Here is a 21,509-nt window from a genome sequence, read left to right on the forward strand (position 1 = left end):
TTCCAGAACTATGAATTCGGCAGCTTTCTTAGGCAGAATTTAGTTAGGAATAAAGAATTTGCCATATGTTGATTCTTTCAGGCAAGGGAAATTAAGCCAGCTGCAATTATGAGCTGCCGTCTCCTAAATTATTCCTTCTTTGTGTGGCGTCTTCAGCAAAATCTAGCTATCAGGTAGGAAAGGATGTACAAACTGACTGTAAAACTCACGTTCACCTCCCAGGTAGTCTCTGGGTAACCCTTCAATAATTTCCCTTCACGATCAGGTAAATAATAGACTCCTGGGGGGATGGAACTTATATGCAACTTGTCATGTAAGCAGGGAATAATTAATTACACTCTTATTTACAGTTTGTCTGATAAGAGCATTAAACGGCAAGTAACTAGAGGAATTCCAAGGTGCTGAAATGTTTGCTCTCACCCATTCAACATGTAAACACAAGGGGAATGAAATTAATTTGGCACTGACTTACGCTATGGTCCCTCACAGTCATGGGGCTTGGTTTTTGCCAAACAGGAATCACAGATGCCTCTGTCCTGAAGCCAAAATCAAATTTTGTTGATGATCCACAAGACAATAAAGTGTACTAAATACATGAGCAGTCTTAGAAATCACGCAATTCCAATTACCTATTCTGAAGTCCTATAGAACCCCCATATATTACTCAGATTATGATCTGAAGTATCTCCTTGATTCTTCTGAATTTTCTCAATTTGACCTTAGCGCCTATAACTGGAATAAGTCAGGAGCTTCAGACATTAATTTGCCTGGTTAATTACAAAACCGCTGATTTCTGAAGAAAGCAATAAAAGAATTTAAGGGGAAGGGAAAAAAAAAGAAAAAAGAAAAAAAAAAAAAAGAAGGGGCATAAACCAGTTACAATATCCATGTCATATTCACTTGCACCCTCTTCAAAATTGCATTCTGGTAGAACCAGGACATCTGTCACAAGCCTCTTAATACCTCTCTGACAAGGTGAAGATATAGTCACATTAAGACCTCTGCACTTGCTAGTGAAACATGTAAGCTGTTCTTACACTTAGTAAAAATGAGGGCCTAAGATTTCAAATTGCAGTCATGAAAGTGTAATAAAAAGCAGAAAGGCAGAAAAAATAAAAAAAAAAAGAAAAGGAGGCGGCTGCTTTTATTTGAACCATGAAAAAGTAATTCCCTGGGATTAGCATACTTTATTTCCTTTGCATATTCTCTTCTGAATTAATTTCACTTCATTTTGATAATGATCTTAACTCATTGAGTGAAAATAAGTTGATGCCAAAAAAGTTACGCTAATAGGAATAAATGGCTTTAAGGGACCGGAAAGGGGATATACAGCCTCTTTTATAGGTCACTACTTAATCCAGCTCCAAGGGCATTAGAGACCAAACGTTGCTGCCTTCATGTGGCAGTAGCTAAGCCTGTCTGTGAGGCTCATCCCTAAAAACCAGGGGGGCTGCAACATGAGCAGCAGCCTCAATGGAGGTGAAGGTGGGACGGTCAGGAGAACAGTTTCACCTGGACACACTAAGGAAAAGTCCAGCTTTCACTAGTGCAGTAATGAATTAAAGCTAGGTCTGCATGGAGGTGGAAAGATGGTCCAGGGCAGAGGCATAAGGCAGGAAGGAAATTCTGCTTTTCCATAGAAATTAGGCTTTGGTGTCAGTTACCCAGTTCTTGGGTGGGGTGGTTTTGTGGTTGGTTTGGTTTTTGGGTTTTTTTTGTGGGTTGGGTTTTGGTTTTTTTTTTTTGATGTTAACAAAGGGAAGAGCAACATAAGGAAGAATGATTCCCACGGGCTAAATTACTATCAAGCTAAATTGAGTGACGGCTCTAGAAATTAAAACCATCTGTAAGGTATATATACGGTACAGCAAACTCCCTCCTATAAACCCAGCGAGAAAAGCTACTTATTCTTTTCTGTAAAGTAGTGTGAGATTGGCAGGTGAAATGGAAATATTCACATGGGTATTAACTATTATCATTTACTGCCTCTATTATTCAGTTTTGGAGAGAGAAAAACCTTTCCTAGACACCCAGTTTATTCAAGAAATATTTGTTTGAAATCATATCACCATAGGATTCAGGCATTACTTTATGAAATTCAACAGCTTACAGGTACTGATATATATTTAATTATCAGGTAGCGCGTAAGCTTTTTTTATTTAATATCCATACTATTTTATGTATATCTTTTACACCATGTTATGAATAGAAATACATACCGTAAGTACAACCTATAATAAAAGCAATGTATTATTCCAATTTGAAAAGGAGTAAGACCTGAACCAGTAATCTAGAAAACTCAATTGCCTGTGACAAAAAGAGGTAGAAGAAACACAAACCTGTCTCATTCCCATAACCAAAGCAACCAAATAATCCTATCCACATATTTTATCCATTGGCACAATCTGTTGACCCACTTCCCTGAAACCCAGGCACCAGAAATGGATTGCAGGATTTCTGCAAACCGCATCTCCAGCCTCGTTTGTTTCAAAGAGCTGTCAAGTGTATATCACACTGCACTTCAAAGACTAATTTCAGCCTTTCAAAGGGTGTGTACCAATCTGGTTGAGTCTCAAAACTATGTTTTATAAAACAATAGCAACAATAACAGTCAGAGAAAAGGAAAAAAACTATGTAGCCTGATGTGAACACAAATATTTTAGGAATGTTTATTACATTTAAAGAGCACACAATAAACAGGAGTAAAATTCAAAAATAAAATAAAATAAAATATACCCAAACAACCAAAGAAACCCTGCCAAAACCCCCACCATTTTTCTTCTATATAAAAGAACCACCACAACATCATATTAGAACATGAGACTCAAGTTTAAAATAAATAAATAAACTATGAAATGGAACCCAGCAAGGAATATGACGTGAAACAATGTAGTATCACTGTGTATTGTAAGAAGCGTCTAAGTAAGCACACGAATGAAAAAGAAAGCACTTTAAAGCTGATTTTACTTCTGGTGCTAATATTTCAACTCATAAGAAGTGAGTCTGTTTTACAAATGAATCTTATATGAGTTAGCGTCATTTTAAATAAGCAGATTAAATACAGAAGGAACCGATGGTATTGTTTATTCTTCAGCTTAACACCAGATCTCTGTGCCCCTTCCTGCAGTGCTTTTCATGGGCTGGATAACATCAATTAAAATATTCCAGAGAAATCTAATCCACTGCTTGCCAAAACAAATGAAATTTTCTTACGCTACTTGTGTAAGGTTTAATACAAGACATAGGAGTCTACGGACAACAATACAATAACTAGCACAAATAATTTGGGAAACCTCTACATTTTGTAGAGATACAAAAGCTGGAGGCTGATGGGTTAATTACCTTATGACTGTACTCCAAGCCTTATGCATCTGAGGATCCAGCACAGGTTATGTTTTCTGTAGTCAGAGCTGACTAATCACAGGGCTTTGTATGCACTCTATAAATCAAGTCTGATTTTTTAAAAACATGTAATTAAAGATTTTAATGGTTCTGGTGAGAAGGAGGGAATCAAATGTTTGACAAGAAGCCTCCTGTTTACTTGTAGATGAATAATGCAACACAGTTTGAACAGGTACATTACACGTACCCCAGATATATGTTCTCAGCCTTGTTTTCTTCTGCATAACAAAGCCTTGCTTTTGGATGCATGAGATTGAAAGCTAATGATATAAAATGGACAAACTTTTTAACAGGTTAGATAAGCAACTCAAAGCTTGTATGCCTGTTCAGACTTTTTGGACATAGAGTTTTATATGATTTCAGACGGTTTCTTCTACTAGCCAGAGAACTGTTTCACTCATGCTTTTTCTGTATTTCTACACCTAGCTGGAGAAGTGCTCATTGAAATGGAAACACAAGTTTAAAAAATGTTGGCCAGCCTCTTCTATGCCTCCAAAAAATGATGTGGAAAGTCATGAATAGGTATTTCTTTATTTCATCCAGTCTTTCTTGGCTTAACTTGTGACATGTAGAAGGGAAGGAGACTGACTAAGTTTCAGCCATCATTGCTAAGACCTCAGGGTGAAATCCTAACTCTACAAAGGCAGCAGAAGTCAATTTAAATTGGATTTAAAACATAGGGTTGATGCTTATATATTCACCTCCCATAATGTTATTTCAAATCTCTTCCAGAGCTTTGAAACCCTTAGTCCAAATGACTTCATTCAAAACTGCTGAAATTTCCCAGCTTTCATGAACAAGAGATACTGAAATTCCTCTGCTTTTTGCAGCATAAAATCATATGCAGCCTGAAAGGTGCATTTAAGAGATATGAACTTCAGTTACAACATCCAGCCAGTCTAATGGGAGTTTCAAAATTACAGTGGAACCAGAAGCCAGGCAGTTTTCACTGTGATGCCTAATAAATATTGCAGATAAAGCTTCTAATATCAGCTCTGAACTTTGTGCAAATCCTACGTCAGGTTTTGGCAATGCTATAAGCTGATGCAGAACACAACTCTCTATTTCCCCGTGTATTAAAGGGAGCAGAAACAAAAACACGACCGGAGAAAAACCTGGCAAGGCAAAAATAATAACAACCCTTCTCTCCATTAGCTGAAAGTATTTTTCTTGAATAACAAGGGGAAAATTGAAACCCCTAAAAGCATTTGTGCTATTAATAAAATTTGAAGTTCTTCTCAGTTCTCAGAATGTCATTATTTTTTGAAGCACAAAAAACCTCAGAAGTCTTGCCATGATGTCATTATTTTTTGAAGCACAAAAAAACTCAGAAGTCTTGCCATGCAATGCTAGAAAAACTCTATCCCTCACCTTTCCACGTAACTTACGGGAAGTTTTAAAAAAATTTCATTTGAATCTCAGTATTCAAGGAAGCCAGGAAATTTCCAGCGCTGTGTTTTATTTGGTAGCTGTTGCCCCCAGATCCCTCTGCCTGTGCTGTGGGCAAGAAAAGCCAGCGCAGGACAAGCCAAGCCATACCGGACAGGATTCCCAGGCGCTAGCAGAGCCCCAGGGCAGTACAGAGCTGCGGCCAGAGAGCAGCAGGTTTCCTCACTGAACTTACCTCACCCCCAGCTGAAACTATAGAAAATTGAGGCGTCTGGTCTGAGCAAGTTGGATTCATGCTGTCTGGACAGAGATGACCAAGTCTGGAGGATAAGTCGTCATGCCTTAGCACCTACATGAAACATCCGGGATGCATAACCCACCCCACTGAGTATACAGCAAAATCTACAGCTCAGGCTATACACGTTTTTAATGGCTTAGGTGAAGCAAAACAAATCTCACCACAGACACAGGCCCAGAAAGCAGTTTCTCCTTCTGCGAGGGGAGGATGCAATGCCAGGACAGGCTGGTTATCCATTGCTCCCAGCCGCTCCTATTGCCAATGCAGCTGCATTCCATTGCCAAGCAATTTTAATACAGTTATGCTGCACAGTCAGTCCAATTCTGCTCTTCCCTCATGGAAGCGGTCCCACTGAGTTTAACAGGATTACACATGTGAAAGGGAGTTTGGCCCCATGCCCACTAGCTATGGGGCCATGGAAACACCAGTTTCAGTGCAGGCTGCACCTCGACTGCACGCTCAACAGCTGAAGCCCAGATCACCACAGCTCTGCTGCTAACGGTAGCTGACCCGATTAGATTAAAACCTGTTTAGGTGCAGGTACCTGAGGTGTAATCACGTATCCTGATTGCACTGCAGACCCATCCAGCCAAAAGGCTGGTGAGTAATTGCTACTAGCACAAGGGACCATTCCCAGATCTTGCTTCCTTGCTTGAGTGTACTCTGCTCATTATGCCAGCAGTGCACTGGGTCAGGCTGATGCTTCCTTGATTAACTCCCTACTGGCACCACTTCTACAGTGCAGAAATTCCCCAAAAGCATGATGCAGAAGCTGCTCAACTGGAGGAAGTCTGTTCTGAGCCCACTGATGCTGATGGGAGCCTCCTCTTGAAATGAACAACTGGAAATGAATCTGGAGGAAATTATATCTGAAGCTATGCCTCTTGCGCTGCATACATAAGAGACCAGTTTCTTCTCTTTTTCTTTCAGTTTGTATAATTGGTATGGATTAAACAATGCAAAAGCATGATCCTGAGGATGTTAGGCTGGTCACTAATTTAGGGGACTACCCAAGCAAGGAAAGATTATTTTATCTAATTAAGAGAGAGCACAGTACTTAAGACAGACCATTTGCATTAAAAGAGATAATTCAGAATTATAAATACTGTTGAGTCTGAAATTATGGTTGTTAATCTCTCCCTCACATTACAATGTTCTGCTGACACACATTGTAAATCACTTCATTTTGCTTGCAGTTGGTGAAGCCATCACTCAAAATGCTCAATTATAAATCTGAATACAATTTAAAAGGTGAACTCTTTTTAAAGGGCAGAAGGGCAATGCCAATTGTGTAATACCCACATTAATGCATTACTTATGACTGAAATTTAGTCTGTATTCAGTTATTTGCTCATTCCTGTGATCAGAACAGGCAGCAGTTCACTCTCCTGGATCCCATTCCCCTCTCTGCAAGTGCATTAGATGTGCCATGGGCAGGTTACCCAGCTCACTCAGCATATATTTTTTAAGACACAAAGAACAGCTTGGTCCCAAACCCTCTACAAATATGTTCCTTTCAGGGCCCCTCTTACACATCTATACAATGTGTACATTAATCTGAGGATTATTTTTAGCAATTACCAATAAGCTGTCTGAAGAGGACATGTTCATCTATAATAAAAAATAACCAGAAAATAAAAATCAGTATCTTCATTTATATATTAGTGACAGGAACATAAGATTTGCGGTTTACAAACTGCAATTAAACAGAGCTATGGAATCATTAAAATATAAATACTGCATCATTAATTTTCGTTTTCCTGTGGAGATGAGATAGACGTTAGCAAGTACACGTACACCAGTGCTAAACTGCACACCAGTCCTAATACTCTACCCCTCTCAGCATCTCTAGTGCCAGGATTTAATTATCCTTTGTCCCATGCTAATCTGCTGAGATGCTTCCACTTCAGCAGAATCTCCTGTCTGTCTTTGTGGAAGTAAAAACCTAAAAATAACCATTTCCAGTGCAGAACTGTAGCTTACCAAAATACAGCCAAGCAAAGCTTTAGAGTAGTAATCAGTTTGCTAACCAAGTGAATGCTTCCAGCTCAGGTCACTTTATTTACTTAATAATGGCAGATATTGTGAATGGTTTTTATTCCCAGACTCTTTTTCAACTGACAGCTGATGTACGTCTAGAACAGACTTACTTAGCAATAAATAATTTCTATAAATGACCAAAACATAAAAGAACGCCCATGGGTAAAATTAGTCTGGTTTTCAGCAAAATTTCAGCCATCCTTTACTGGCCATCCTTATTCCCTACTCACAAAGCCCATCTAGGAACTCTGTTACAGGCAGCAGTCCCAGCATCATCCCTTTACAAGTTTCAGGACAGGACTATAACACCCTACATTGATGCAGAACCCATTTCTCCCAGTAGCTTTCCTCAGACTTCCCAAAAACAATTATGTAAGACACATTAAAATATTTTCAAGATAAATCTACCAGAAGCTTTTACTTGTATCTAAGCCCCCATGATTTATTTATGTTTAAAAAGACACTACTAATCATTCGAGGCAGGGGAGCCTCTCCATTTGCCTTTTTCTTTTTCTATCTCCCCCTCCCTCTTTTTTTTTTTTTTTTTCTTTTTTTTTTTTTACTAGCACTGTTAATGACACACACATGCATGACTCAGCAGCAGTGTTCTGGGATAGAACAACCCTGGGCCAAAGTGCATCAACACTGTCTAGCACCCAGGTTCACTGGCAAGGGACTTCGTGCACAGCTGAAAACACAGGCAATATTTGATGAATCAGCCTTTGAATTTAATGAAGACTCCAAATAGAGTTCCTACTCTTCTCAAAGAGAAAACCAAGAAAATTTCCTTCCTAGCGAACTGCTTGTTCCAAGTGGGTTCCTGCTCAAGTACCACTTGGGTTTGCTCTTCTGAAAGCGAAGAGACATGAGAGAGTCTGTCCGGACCCAAGAGCCTGCTGTCGGCAGAGGAAGGAGGAACCACTCCTTGTGTCCTCCACTGCCTCCCAGCCACCTGCTCACACCCCTTCCACTGCCTGCCAGGCCGCTCGTTGTAAAGGCTGAACTTGCTAACTCCCCACAAAACTACACCAGTTAAAGTGGCGAACAGTGCTGGTTCCAAAAAAGGCTCCGATGAGTACCAGAGCTGGTGCAAGAGAGGGCCCAGCAGCTTTGCACAGGGCAGAACTGGAGCCAAAAGGAGAGAAACCTCCTGGAACCAGAAAAGTAGTGGGATGAAGCAACATGAGCCAGGCGAACCTAAAATCTAACAGCACCGTAATAACTGCTGCCGCTACACATAAGGTAATGTCATCACAGATACTGTATTTTGGAAAACACTTTACCTCTCCTCATTTCATAGCCAGGTCTTGCAGTCTGTACGCAGGTTGGCCCTGAAGCCTGTAGAACAGTCTGAAGTCAACATGATCATTGAAGAGAAAAAATTCTCCAGCCCCAGGTTCAGCTGAGTAGTTATGGACATCCCCAGGCCTTGGGAAGATGTGTTCCAGGTTAGGCACAGCCTTACGGGCTTTGCTCAGGTGCAGTCTATGTTTGCAATTAGCCACTGGGACAAAAAGGCCCCTTACCGTGGTCCAGTCCCACCACCTTTACAGGTGGAAATATAGTGGAAAGACTGACATTGATTTCAGTGGAGGCAAGCTACTGCCTTGCTGGTCCACCTGTGACTATGTTAGGGTGTGGGATTAAGGAAACCAAACTGCTGGACTTGTTACAGAACGCCTTTGAAGGCATTTGCAGTGCTTCCTAACGCGTTCAGAAGCATAAAAGCAGAACTCTCCTCTTAAATCTGTAAGTTATCCTGCACACACACAGCAATCTCAGCACTCTGGGCAGGTTGGACCTACTGCTTACCCAAGGCTCCACAGCCTAGTAGCTCCTACAAACAGCATCAAACCTGTTCTAGCTATCAGACACCCAGAAATTCAAGATGACTTGTAAAGTGCCTGGACAAAGTTTCTGGAAAGAAGTAGAGGAACTGTCTGCAAAGCCATGTGAGTCTTGGCATGGCTAGCTGGTCCCTACCATTGTGTCCCTGCTTCACCTCCACAGCTTAGCCCTTCCCTGCTACTACATGAGCCACGTTCCATTCAACACACTTCCAGAGCCACCAACGCAGCTGCACAACCTGCTCAGGAACCCCACACACCGATAAAGCCACAGCTTTGTACTGTTAGTGGGGCACCTCTCTCGAAGGGGTCCCACACTGTTCCCAGCTGAAGCTTATAGCTGTTGTTCAATTCTTTTTATCTCATAGCCTGTACCTAGCCACCAGGTTTCCATCCATGGATTGTAGACCTCCAGGAAAACTATTTGAAGATAATATTCATAAAACATGCATTTGTGGTTTTGGTTCATTAATTATTCACAAATTCATGGGGTAACTGGTTTTCTAGCAAAAATTGTAAGAACTTAGAACAGCAGTATTCAAAAGCAAAGTCAAAAGCTTCCAGAGGAAGCATTCGTGTTTGCTAATAATGTCACTGATTAAATCCCAATATGTTGTGTGTGCGCACCACTATTGTTTGTAATTGCAGGTTTAGAACTTAGGGAAGGCCTTAATATAAACCACATAGCCATAGCAATAGTCCTGGAAAATATATTTTATGGCCCATCAACCTGTCCTGGTGTAGAAGAGGACTAATTTATCTACCAGAAAGCTTGGGATATGATTAATAGAAGAAATATATGTAATTGAGACAGACAAAAATACCTAAACAAACTTGCATTAAAGACTTTCCAAGCAAAAGGGGGGGGGGGGGGGGGGGGGGATAAAAATTAATTTTATACTCTTCACAAAAGCTTTGGAGCCCCCATCCTTCTAAGATTACTGTACAATATTTTTAAGACAAACAACCACATATTTCTAAGGGACAAAGAATTTTTAGTTTTGGGGGAAAGAAGTTTTTATTTATATTTTACAGTAGCGTATCTATACCAAGGATCTTCTAGGTATTGATTCTGTGCTGGTGTCCCAGGGCCAGCTGGTGGTGCTATGTTGCCCAGAGAGGTTGTGGAGGTACACACGTAGATATTCAAGAGATGTTTGCGCAATGACCTGGGCAACCAGCTCTAGGCAGCCCTGCTTGAGCCACGACATAGGACCAGGTGACCTCCAGAGGTTCCTTCCAAGCCCAACCATCTTGTGATTCCACGAAATGTAACCAGGACATGGGTATGAAACCTTAGCACAGTTAGAGCCAGCTGAGCTGAAAGTCACAGGGATTGATGCTGCTTTTAGCTACATTTGGTAAAAAAAAATCAGTGTAACACCATTGCTTTAGATGAAGTTCACTTGAATTCACAGTGTAGGTGACTAAGCACAGTAATTGGACCTTTTTTTCCCTGAGAAATATGATCTCTACTTGAATAGCAGCTATTTTCACTAAAATAGTCTTTTCATGTAATCATAGTCTTTTTGTGACAATTTAGCATTCCACTGGAAGTTAACTATTGAGCTGGGCTAAATAGCTGCAAATGTGTGCAAAGAAGCCTTTTCTTTGACTGCTATAAAATGCAATCCAAGATGTTTACTAGATAAATACAACTTCACATAGAAGTGAAAAGCAAAATACTTGAGAAGTAAGGTGACATAGTTTAGGTGAGGAGGGTGTGTTAGAAGCTGACTGTGAGATGAAGGGGCTTGAGCAGGGTTAAACGCCGGTGGAGGAGAATCAGGCCTGAGCATGGCAGAAGGAGATGACAGGTGAGACAGAAGGGGAAGAAGTGGGCTGGAGAGGAAAGAGGCCAAGGAAACAATAGCACAGAGACAAACATTAGAAAGGATAAAAGCAAGAAATGGGCTGGTATTTTATTCTTTGAAAAATACAGATCTCAGACAATTGCAATGATTTGCAAATACCAGCAAATGGTTGTTAAAGTTACTGAATTTTCCTTGACTGACTGTCACTGCCTCCATTTTCCTTTAAAGAGGGGTGAAAGCTTAGGAGTGAAGTTTTTTTTCTGGAGAATCAAAATATTTGCTGGGAAGCTTCTCAGGCTTCTCTGTCATAGCAAGAGCTACAAAATAGTAATTTTGGCCAATCCAAATTAGTATTTTGCTTTTAAAACCTTTCAACTATCCAACCTCTACAATATTTTTTTGCACAGCATTAATAAATAAAACATCCACAAATCTGCCCATTACAAACAAAAATCTGTTATTTATTTAATTCTGGGAGGAAGGAAAAAAAAAAAAGGTTCTTTGTCTTTGCACTTTCCTAGAAATTTCTTTCAACTCTCCAGCAAGATGCTGCCTCAGAGATGCTCAGAGGCGCTCCCTCCTCTCCCCCTCAAACATTGAGCCTAGTTTCACAGACTGAAAACCAGATTAGCCTGCCGCTTATCCATGGATAAGCTCCCCACCAGCATTTTAGGTGCCAGTCAGCACTCTGTTATGACAATGTGATAATGTGAATGGTAATGCAAGCCCTCCGAAAACATCTGAGCTGAGGTACCACAGCAACCCCCCATGGCTTGTACCAGTTGGGTGTTGGAGAGGGATGCACTAGCACAGTCCAGTTGCACTTCAGAGGAGGAAACAGTGTTTGCTTCCTCCCTTTCAGGATACAAATGACCTCAAAGGGAAAGGACCAGAGGAAAGCATGGTGTTGCCGCCTTCTCCCCAGCTTGCAATGCTGCCTTTCGCTGAAAATGGGAGGATACAGCACCCTTCTCCAACGCAGAGCTGCAGAGATGGAGAAGAGCCATTAGCAAGGCAGTGTGAGCAAGCCTGGCCGACCACCTGCCTCTGCGAGCCCCGGCATGACTCACAGACAAGCAAGGCTGGAACGTCAAAGCAGCTGGATGCTCCCCAACACCTGGGCAGGTCCCAGCCACCATCCTCCTATGTCCTGCCATGAAGACACCCTTGTGCTGCAGCTGTACACACTGACAGCCAGTGTCAGCGAGCAACTGCTGACAGGTAACGGGGGAACTACACAGCCAGGTGAGCTTTTCTTCCCTCTCCTCTCCTCCTACCTGAACTGCTGCAATAGGGGCAGCACAGGACAGGGACATCAGCAGATGGATTCCTGCAGGAACTGCTCCTGGTCTTCCAGTGAGACCAGGCTGGCTGAAGGGGCGGGGAAACAACTCAGTCCCCACCATGCCACTGTCACCCTCTGTTTCCACCATCCCCATCCTACAGGGTGGATGATCAAAATCATCCCATACAAAACAGCATTCACAGACTCCCCCATCACTGTCACAAAGTTAATTTTTTTATTATTATTATCAAAAAAACTGTATTTGTTTAATCCCTTGCACTCAGAATAGCAGTATTTAAATTTATGAGTTAGTGCTTGTCAGGGGATGCTAACATTCAGGGAGTATCTTTATCTTGCCTCTCACCAGAAATGATTTACAGTTTGATCTGACTCATAACTTTGACATAGCTCCTTTAACCATAACATCTTTCCATTCCTCTAGTAGCAGAGATTTAGCATTTCAGGCTGAGTACATATGTTGGATAAGAACATAATCCTCAGCTCTGGGCATAGGAGTTCATCTAAGAGGATGGCTCTGCATACAAATTGAAAGCACAGAGATGCAAAAAAGAAAAATACACTAAAGCCTAATATGTATATTGTTAAGGCTGCATGGCATCAGAAGAAATCATCAGTTATTTAATTTGACATCTTTAGAAATAGAGGGACTAGAGAGAAAAAGAAGAGCAAGAGACAGAGAAAAAAATTGATATGACCTTTAGTCTGACACTCCAAGTAAAGGCTTTGAATAAATACTTGCATAGAAGGAATATGCCAATATGCAAGAAGGAAAAGACATAAATGAGACTAGACCATTTCAGTAGAGAAAAATCCCAGAGCTCCCATTCTACAGCTATTTCTGACAGCACAGAGATGGATTTATCAGGGGGCAGAGGGGGACACTCCCCTTGCCCTCTATTAGCCTTCTTAACACAGCATGTGCATTCCCGGGTGCAGGATGCAGACCCATCTCCGCAGTCCATCTGCCTCCCCTCACTCAGGTTGGGGCTCATCTCCTAATGCTGAAAGACTTTTCATTATCGTTGCAGAAATTCACAGTGGGCACTCAGCAATTACCAGCCACCCGTCACATAGTACTATAGGAACAGGGTGTTGCACTTCTGGACAAAAACATAAAGAATCAATCCCAGGCATCATCTGACACCACCAGACTTTGTTGTTTAAACTTGTAAAAGACACAAAGAAAGAATGCACTGTGGAAAAACCAGAGTATACGTGAAACTCCTGTACCCACATGACATGCAACTGTCACACAACCCATTTTAATAACCTATAAACCTTCCAAATTAATAATATCAACTGAAATCATGCATTTAAATTGTGTGGCAGGCAAGGGCCTCTGTGGCAGAGCCATTTCAGTCTGGAGCCCTTTCCCCCATGCCCTGTAGCTGGGCACAGCAGCATTTGAAGCGGACCTCAGGGTCTCCTCCTTCACACCACCCTCCCCGCGCAGTGGAGGCCACTTCAGTATAGCTACATCTAGTCTTGAACAGAGCTGAGATTAGAGAACTGAACTTTGTGAACCCACAGCCTGAGCACAGCTGGTCCACCCTAGGCCATCCACGATGCCTGCAAATCCCTTCTATCCATTTCTTTTATACTAAATATAAAGAAGTGGAGAGGGTTTTCCTTTTTCTATAAACTCATCTGCTTCTCTACAAGCTCTGTTTTCCAGGATGTCTTCACACCCTCTGCCGACACCTTTCACTTCACAAGTGGTAAGCACATTCTACAGAATAGTCTTTCTTTCTTCCCAAAATAAACTAAATCTGGCATTGTAGGGTCTTCAGAGAAAAAGCATCATTTTGCTTCTCTAACAGACAACATTATGAGTTGGTGGGTTTTTTTAACTGTAAAATTCGCTTTTGCGTTACTGGAAGATCTGACTTTTAAAAACTATAAGCAGAAGGGGTTTTTATGTTGATATTGTTTGGAAATCAAGATTCATGGAACAGAACTGGAAGAACTAAGGGCCACAGAACAACAATAATCTTAGCACTTTTTAAACTTGTGGGGGAAGATTTTTTTGGTCAGGTTTTGAATTTTTGGTGTGCTTTTTTGTTTGGTTTGGCAGGGGTAGTTTTTATTATTCTGTATTCCATAATTAAAAAAAAAGAAATCTATATTCTAGAGCATGGACAAGTAAACTTGTGACAGTGTAAGATAACATAATTTTATGGCAAAATCTGTGGGGTGAGAAAATGAATCACCAAATTCATCATCCCTTTCAACATTATAAATCATTAGTAATAAAATGTTAGTATGATGCGGAGTCAGGCAACAGAAGTTGTAATCACAGTCCAAAGTAACTGCTCCTTTGGAGCTCATTAAGTGTATCAAGTCCCTGTAATCTGATATCGATTTTAGCAGCAGCGGTTCAGTTATCAATACAAAAAGCGTAAGGGAAATTTCCAGAAAGGATTCCGTATATTCCCTTGAGACACGTATTTTTCCACCTTGATGATTTTTACAAGTTTCTCTAACTGGATGTAGAGATGACCAATTCCTTAGTGTTCCAGCACTAAGCCAGCCAGGACAGAGGCCAGCCCTGCCTCAGCCGCCTTTAATTCACGCTGCTCACAATTACCCCCACAGTGACGCTTTAATGGCTTCCTGCATGCCTAGGACCTAAGCTTGTAAAATACATGAAGACGTGGTTCTCCTCCCAGAAGCGTACATCAGAGGCTGGGGGGGGGGGTGGAGGGGAAAAAAAAAATAATATAAAAAAATCAAAAAACCTTCTTGAGAAATGTGAACCTGTGAAGTGAATGTTCAGTGATGGCAGATACCTGACTGACTCTGCAGAAAGTTTAAGTGATAATTAAGGCACATTCTAACAATGGCAGCTCTAAAAATTTTATCCTTGATGTTATATTTAAAGCTCAGGCTTCAAGGCGCTGATGAATGCAAGAAAACCAGCAGACTTCAGCATAAAGCTTGTGACTGTAACCCAGAGTTTTAAATTTTACAGGGAAAGACAGTGTAAGAAATCATTTATATAAATTTAAAGGAAAAAAAAAACCACACCATGAAACAGTCAGGTTTCATGTTTTTTTGAGTTCCAATTAATGATTTTTAAAAAGGTATAATTGACTGTCATTCCTTTCCTGCAGGGCCCTAAGAGGTTGTCCAGAGCAGTGGTGGAATCTCCAACCTTGCAGATATTCAAAACTCATCCGGACACGGCCCTTAGCCCCTGACCTACTTGGCCCTGCTTGAGCCAAGGCTCCGACCAGATGGTCTCCAGATGTCCCTTCCAGCCTAAACTACTGTATGCCTCTAAACAGTCCCACATTTTCCTGTATCCTCAGGGATGCATGAAGTCCCTGCTCTATACTTACCGCATTTGCCATTTTGTTGACAACCAGGGGACAATTCTGAATCACCTGCTTTCTCAACTGGCCCATTACAGTCTTTCACTCCCCCTTTCTCCATGTGCCACAGTTGGGCAGTGTGCCCAGCCCACCCTCCCAGCTACGCAGTGGAGCAAGGAACATCAGCATTACCATCAGCCTAAGGCCAGCTAGAAGGATAAATGAGGGGATACCTCTACCAGTCCAAGAAGTGAGCAGCAGAACATAGAGCTGTCCAGTGACGTGCAACCAGACCACATCCAGCTTATAACACCATTGTGACTTTTCCCCTCACCATTTTTGAAGACAGTCATTCCTTGCTTTTTACTTGCAGCTTTACTGCTGTGTCTGCAGGCAGTCCAATGCAGCAGCCCTTGGATTTCCTCGCTCTAAACAAGATAGTTTGCTGCGAGCCCAGTTCTGCTGCATCGTTGAACCACAGAGTAAGTTTTTACACTGGGAAATATGCATGAGAAAATTTGACCCTTTCTTTCTAAGCACGACATGAGACCCATACACCTTACAGGCCAGCAGACAAATGCAGATATGGTAAACTATCAGTTTACAAACCAAATCATACAATTATAAATATTTCAATGACAGGATTGATTCTTCCAGTTAAAATTAATGCTAACTCAGTTATCCACTAGCTTTCATATGTGTTAATCATATAACCAGCATTCATAAGGGCAACAAATGCCTAGCTCTGGAAAAATAAAATAAAAAAAATATTTCAGATAAAAACACCCTAATCAGTAGCTGAGTTTCCCTCACTGTACATAATGAAGTGAACAGTTGATCGTACACAACCATTACAAGATACCATTAGTAAAAGCCAATCTCCAAACCAGTCACATCTTTATTAAAGGTTAGCTGTAGAAAGAAAAGGGATGCAGAAATAACTATGTACATAACCGGAACAGATGAAGCCTGTGAGATATGCTCTGCCACGTTCCAAAACATTTCTGTTTCTTTTCCATTTTATCTCCTAACCTCGTAATGCTCACAAACATTTGTATATGAAATAACATCACCTGCAGCTATTCTACTCACACCACTCCTTCTGGTGAGGCCATTGGAAAGCCATTATGGCTCTGCTCCAAGCCAAATTCTCATGCACCATATAACAGACATTCCAGATATTTTTTTCCTCCACCTGGCCAGTTACCGATACCCTTACTTGCTACTGCCCATCACCTGATGTAATGCCTACCAGGAAAAACTGATACCTGATAGCTAGGCTGTTATGCCACTGCATAAAACCCCTTCGTCCCAGCATCAAGCATGATGTCTGCCACAGCCAAAAGGTCTTTGGTATATTACTTTGCAAAAAGGCTCCTGCAAAGTTCAGGTCATTGATGACAAAATATTAAAAGGAAAAACTAAATGTCTTCTTTTTAAAGAATATTTACAATATGCAGCAGATATGGATACAGATCCTATTTAAAGCTGTTAAGCACTGTAGTCAAAGGGTCAGGGTTTTTTGTTTTTACTTAAAAAAAAAATTCTTTTGACTATTCATCTCTCTTAATTCTCATGTTTCAACAGAAACACGTCCATGCAGAAACAGACAGAGCTCAATCTTCACAATTGTTCTGTGTGTACATCTAAGAACACCTCTGTTTTTCTCCTCATGGAAGGAATTCAGAGGATTTGACTCCACCATGAGCTCCTCCAAGCAAGAGCAGCTCTGCTACTCAATATACTCAATACATAACTTGGACTTGTTGCCGGCTCTTAATCTGGCTGTGCATTTGCCCTTTAGAGAAAAATCAATTTTCCAGACACCTATCTTAAATTACTTTTCAAATTCTGGTTCCCTTCTGCATTTCAGATAAGCATGGGAATATATTTTGCACTGGTATTTCCATTTGTGTGATCACAGATAAGGAAGTCTACTGTTCTGTAGTTAACTGGAACAGTGCAAGTGAAGGAGTCTAGGGAATAACGGCTGTGTTCAGATTGCACCTGGGCAAAGCAGAAACAGAGCTTATGTTCTGAAATTCAAAGGCCCCACACAGTCATTGGGTTTTGGTATTGCTTTTCACTCAGCTAGCGTATTGAAGAAGCTGGGACCAGCTGCATTGTTCAGATCCACATACAAGTAACTGGTATTGACGTGGAATTTGGTTTCCACCCATCCATGTATCTGTGTTAATGCTGTAACACCAGTAAAAGCTGTAGGTTAAAATGTACTTAAATGTGAACTTTTATTTGAATGGTCCCTGAAATGCGAGGGGGAAGAGAAAGAGGAGACTGATGGCTCTGCCTGAAGAAAACCACCCTATTTTTTGCATAGTGCTAGTTACAAAACTTAAGTTTCCTTACAAGAGGACCTTTGCAGAGCAGAAGCATACAAGCGTGCTCCTAAGACACCAGCTCCAGCAGTGGATTACCACACATCAATTCTTGCCAATACAGCTACCCCCTAAGCAAGAAGGTTGCTCAAAATTTATCTGATGGGGAGTTCCTTTAAAGTACCAGACTCCCAGATTCCAAAGATCAAAACCATCCCATGGCCTCCGGTTTGCGCTGCCGACACTCCAGTGAGTCCAAGGTCACCAGTACATCACAGTTAGCTTTGAGCTGCATGTCAAACTTCATCGCATCACCCAGCTGAGATAGCAGGTCTTCCCGCTACAGCTTGATCCAAAGTCCATTTAAAGCAACATAAAGGCATCCATTGACTTCCTTTGGACTTTGGACCCCTTCCCAGAAGCACAGTAGACTCTCTGACAGCTCCCAGCATCTTATGAATTAGAGGCAACCCATCAGTTCTGGTTCCAGCTAACAGAGGTCAATGTTGCACATAAACAACAGGTGAGATGACAGAATCATTATCTATTTTAATTATTATCCATATTATGCTGGTGACAACATATGGTGTCACCATTCTGTAGTTTTCAAGATTTCCCACAATGCTGCTGAGGAAACCTGATGGGGCTTCAGAGCCTATGTAGTCTTGAGTTAGTTTACAAGAAATATCTTAAAACAAAAAAGCATTTTTGGTTTAATGCATTACTTTGTAACCCAACTGAGAAGTAATTTTATACCAGCAATCATTCTGAAATACACTTAAGTATTCACTGTGTATTCATTTATCTTTCAGAAAATGTCGTAATTTTTCTTGTTGTATTTAATAACTTCTAGTTAATTATGTAAAATCCCATCCCATCTGCTTATTCCTTCACACAGCAAAATTAGAGGGCTTGATTCTACAGTCATTACTCACAGAAGGAGAGGCATTGATTTAATGGACTTCCCTGAAAAGGGATTACAGTATAGGATCCTCTGATATTGATTTTGTGACATCATCATCTTTTTCCTCAGAAGCAGACACTGACGACTCAAGATAGTATCAGTACAAGATTAGGCAAGGGCAGGCAAGTTTGAGATAGAAAACTATTAAAAAAAGCAAACCTCCTAATTTACAGTAAGATGACTGCAATAAAATATTAGCGATGTCTCTGTTTTGAATAGGAGTTTGCTTTAAGAGAAAACCTCTAAAAGGAAATATCTGAATGTTGTTTTTCTCTTTCATCTCTTGCCCTGCTTACAGTTACTCATGAAAACTATTGTGAGGTAGAGCATTTTTGTAGGTTAATGGGTTTTCTTTGAAGGGATTAAAGTCACATTGATTATTAATTATTTTTTGATGTTTTAAACTGATGTAAATGTCCAGAAGCTCTGATGAGCAACATCCTGTAGAAATCAATATCGAACAAAACCAAAAGCAGCAAACAACTACAAAAAAAAAAAAAATCCCCTCTGCTTAGCTCCTGGGGGAAGCAATTGTGACTTATTTCTGTTTGGAAGGTATACTGCCCCTTGGAGAATACCAGCAACTGGCATATATGATAATCATTTCTCAGTTATCTAGAGCGTCCTTATTTTGATGTGTCTATCTTTCAGACTTCAGGCAGAGTCTGCAGATATTTTGCATACAGAACAAAGCTAGGCACAGCAGTGCTAAGAAAATAATAAATAAATTAATTTCATAGCTGTTGGAAACCGTTCATTTTTTTTCTTAAATCTGCCTTGCAGTACTTTTAGAAAACACTAATTAGTATTCTTTCTGTGGAATTTTTTCCACCAAGTCTCTCCACTGTTCTTCACCACATTTTAATAGGGGTTTGGGGATTCTTTTTTTTGGTTTGTTTTTTTCTTACTCAAGTTTAAAATTTCTTTGCTGTTTGTAAGCAGAATAAGGACATAACCCTTCCTTTGCATTTGATAGGTCAGCAAGGAATAAAGATTTCCCATGTTAAATTGACTTCTGTATGAACAAAGAGGAAATGATCCGGAGTAGCTGTGGCTCAGATAACAGACACGTGCCAAACAGCAGGTTACACGAAGGTAACAAGGCACCTGGGACAGTCTGTGGTCGGCTCTGGGGACTCCTCTCAGCCTTGAAGAACAGTCCCCTTGACTAATTCTCAGAATGCATCAAGGAAACTATTCGAAGCTCTTAAAATTGAAGGCATTGTTGATCAGATCAACAACTTAGTGACTAAGACCTACCTCTTATCCCAAAGCCTTGTCTTTTGCGTTATATAGTCAGAAGTCAACATAACTAAATTGGGGACCTACAAGTATACAGCACACAAAGAAGCTACAGTTCTTCAAACCCTTCTCACATGACTATAAGACCCATGTCTCAACCACCTAGAGTACTGAGGCCAAATCACTTCAAAATCACAACTGTTAAACTGACAGGCAACATTATCTGTTTTTTCCCCCAAAGTACTTAAAAAGGAATTTAGGGTTTTTATCTTGCAAGGGGTTCATATCTACCAAACAGTTATCTCATGTTAAATCTCTGGCTGACATAGAACAGCAAAGAGTTGTTGGCTTCTGTTATCTCCATTCAGCTCCTCTGAAGAGCTCAATCCTCGTGCTTAAATGTCCCACTCACGTTCTTCCACCCCCAACAGTATGTTTTCTACTCAAGTCACAGTGCCATCCTCTCTTCTAATGTCCATGCTGCCACCTCAAGACCAGCATACTAAAAGCTGAGTGCATTAATTCCCTAAAAAATTTATCTCCTGCCTGCTCTCTTCCCTGTTACTATCAGCTGTGTCACCAACCTTCTCATCACTGAGGCTTACTGTAAAGCATTTCTTCTCTAACTACAGGCATGTGACTGAAGGGAAAATGCAAAGATAACCATAGTAATTTGAGCACAGCACATACTACTTTTGCTCTGGTACAACGTGCTATCTTTATGGTGAGCCAGACATGATGCATATCATTTTATTTCTGGAACTCTTTCACTTAAAAGCCACTGTAATTTCCTAGCATAAGAATGAAGGAGTTCCAGAAATGAAATGCATCACATTTGGCTTACTGTAAAGACAGCAGACTTCTTCCTCGAGTTGCTCCCTTCACCGGCTGAATTCATTCAAGATTACACAGTGCTATGAAAACAAAGGTAACCTCTCCATTTCAAGTATCTCCCATTCTCTATTCATCTGTTACACATCGCACACATGGCAGCTAGTTTGTGTTGCCACATTTCTTCCACAAAGATTTTCTTCTTTTCAACTGTACATTGATTGAAACGTAATTAAAAAAAAAGTTGTAATAGCTGTTGTGTGCAGAACATATTTAATAAGCCGTTCTCTTCATTTGCTTAGTAGACTCCTAGGTACTAAACTCTGTCTAAAAATTTTCATTTTAAAACATTTTAAATGTTTATCAAAGTTTGACGACTTCTTTACATTGCAACCAACTATATTTTGCTACAATAATAGAATCTTCAAAATCTTGAGTAATGAAAATGCAATCACTAATTTACTAGAAGATACGAGTGTTCAGGATTATAATGATACATATTTCTCCAAAGGAAAAGGTAAATAACTTTAAAAACCCTTAAAACCGAAGTTAACTACGAGTCTTTTAAGTTCAGCAAAAAGACCTGTTTCCAAAGTTTTCTTTTTTGACATTTATTGTCCTGTCACATATGCCCAATAAAAAAAGCTCTCTTCTCCAGAGGTAAGACTGTCTAGTAAAATAAGTCTCAAGATGGATATACACAAGACTTTGTTCAATTTAACATTC

The 21,509-nt window shown here is 40.5% G+C and overlaps 1 protein-coding gene and 1 long non-coding RNA gene across 2 annotated transcripts in view; one reads left to right on the forward strand and one right to left on the reverse strand.

Annotated features, from left to right (window-relative positions):
- Positions 1 to 21,509, reverse strand: part of PTPRO (protein tyrosine phosphatase receptor type O) — a 155,324-nt gene that overhangs the window by 128,615 nt on the left and 5,200 nt on the right. The gene's annotated exons all lie outside the window — the stretch shown is intronic.
- Positions 11,768 to 19,785, forward strand: LOC121088470. Its single transcript, XR_005827958.1, has 3 exons — positions 11,768 to 11,959; positions 11,999 to 18,269; positions 19,687 to 19,785. It is a non-coding gene; the product is annotated as an uncharacterized LOC121088470 (long non-coding RNA).

The sequence above is a fragment of the Falco naumanni genome, chromosome 5 (assembly GCF_017639655.2).
Source record: "Falco naumanni isolate bFalNau1 chromosome 5, bFalNau1.pat, whole genome shotgun sequence".
Lineage (NCBI taxonomy): Eukaryota > Metazoa > Chordata > Aves > Falconiformes > Falconidae > Falco > Falco naumanni.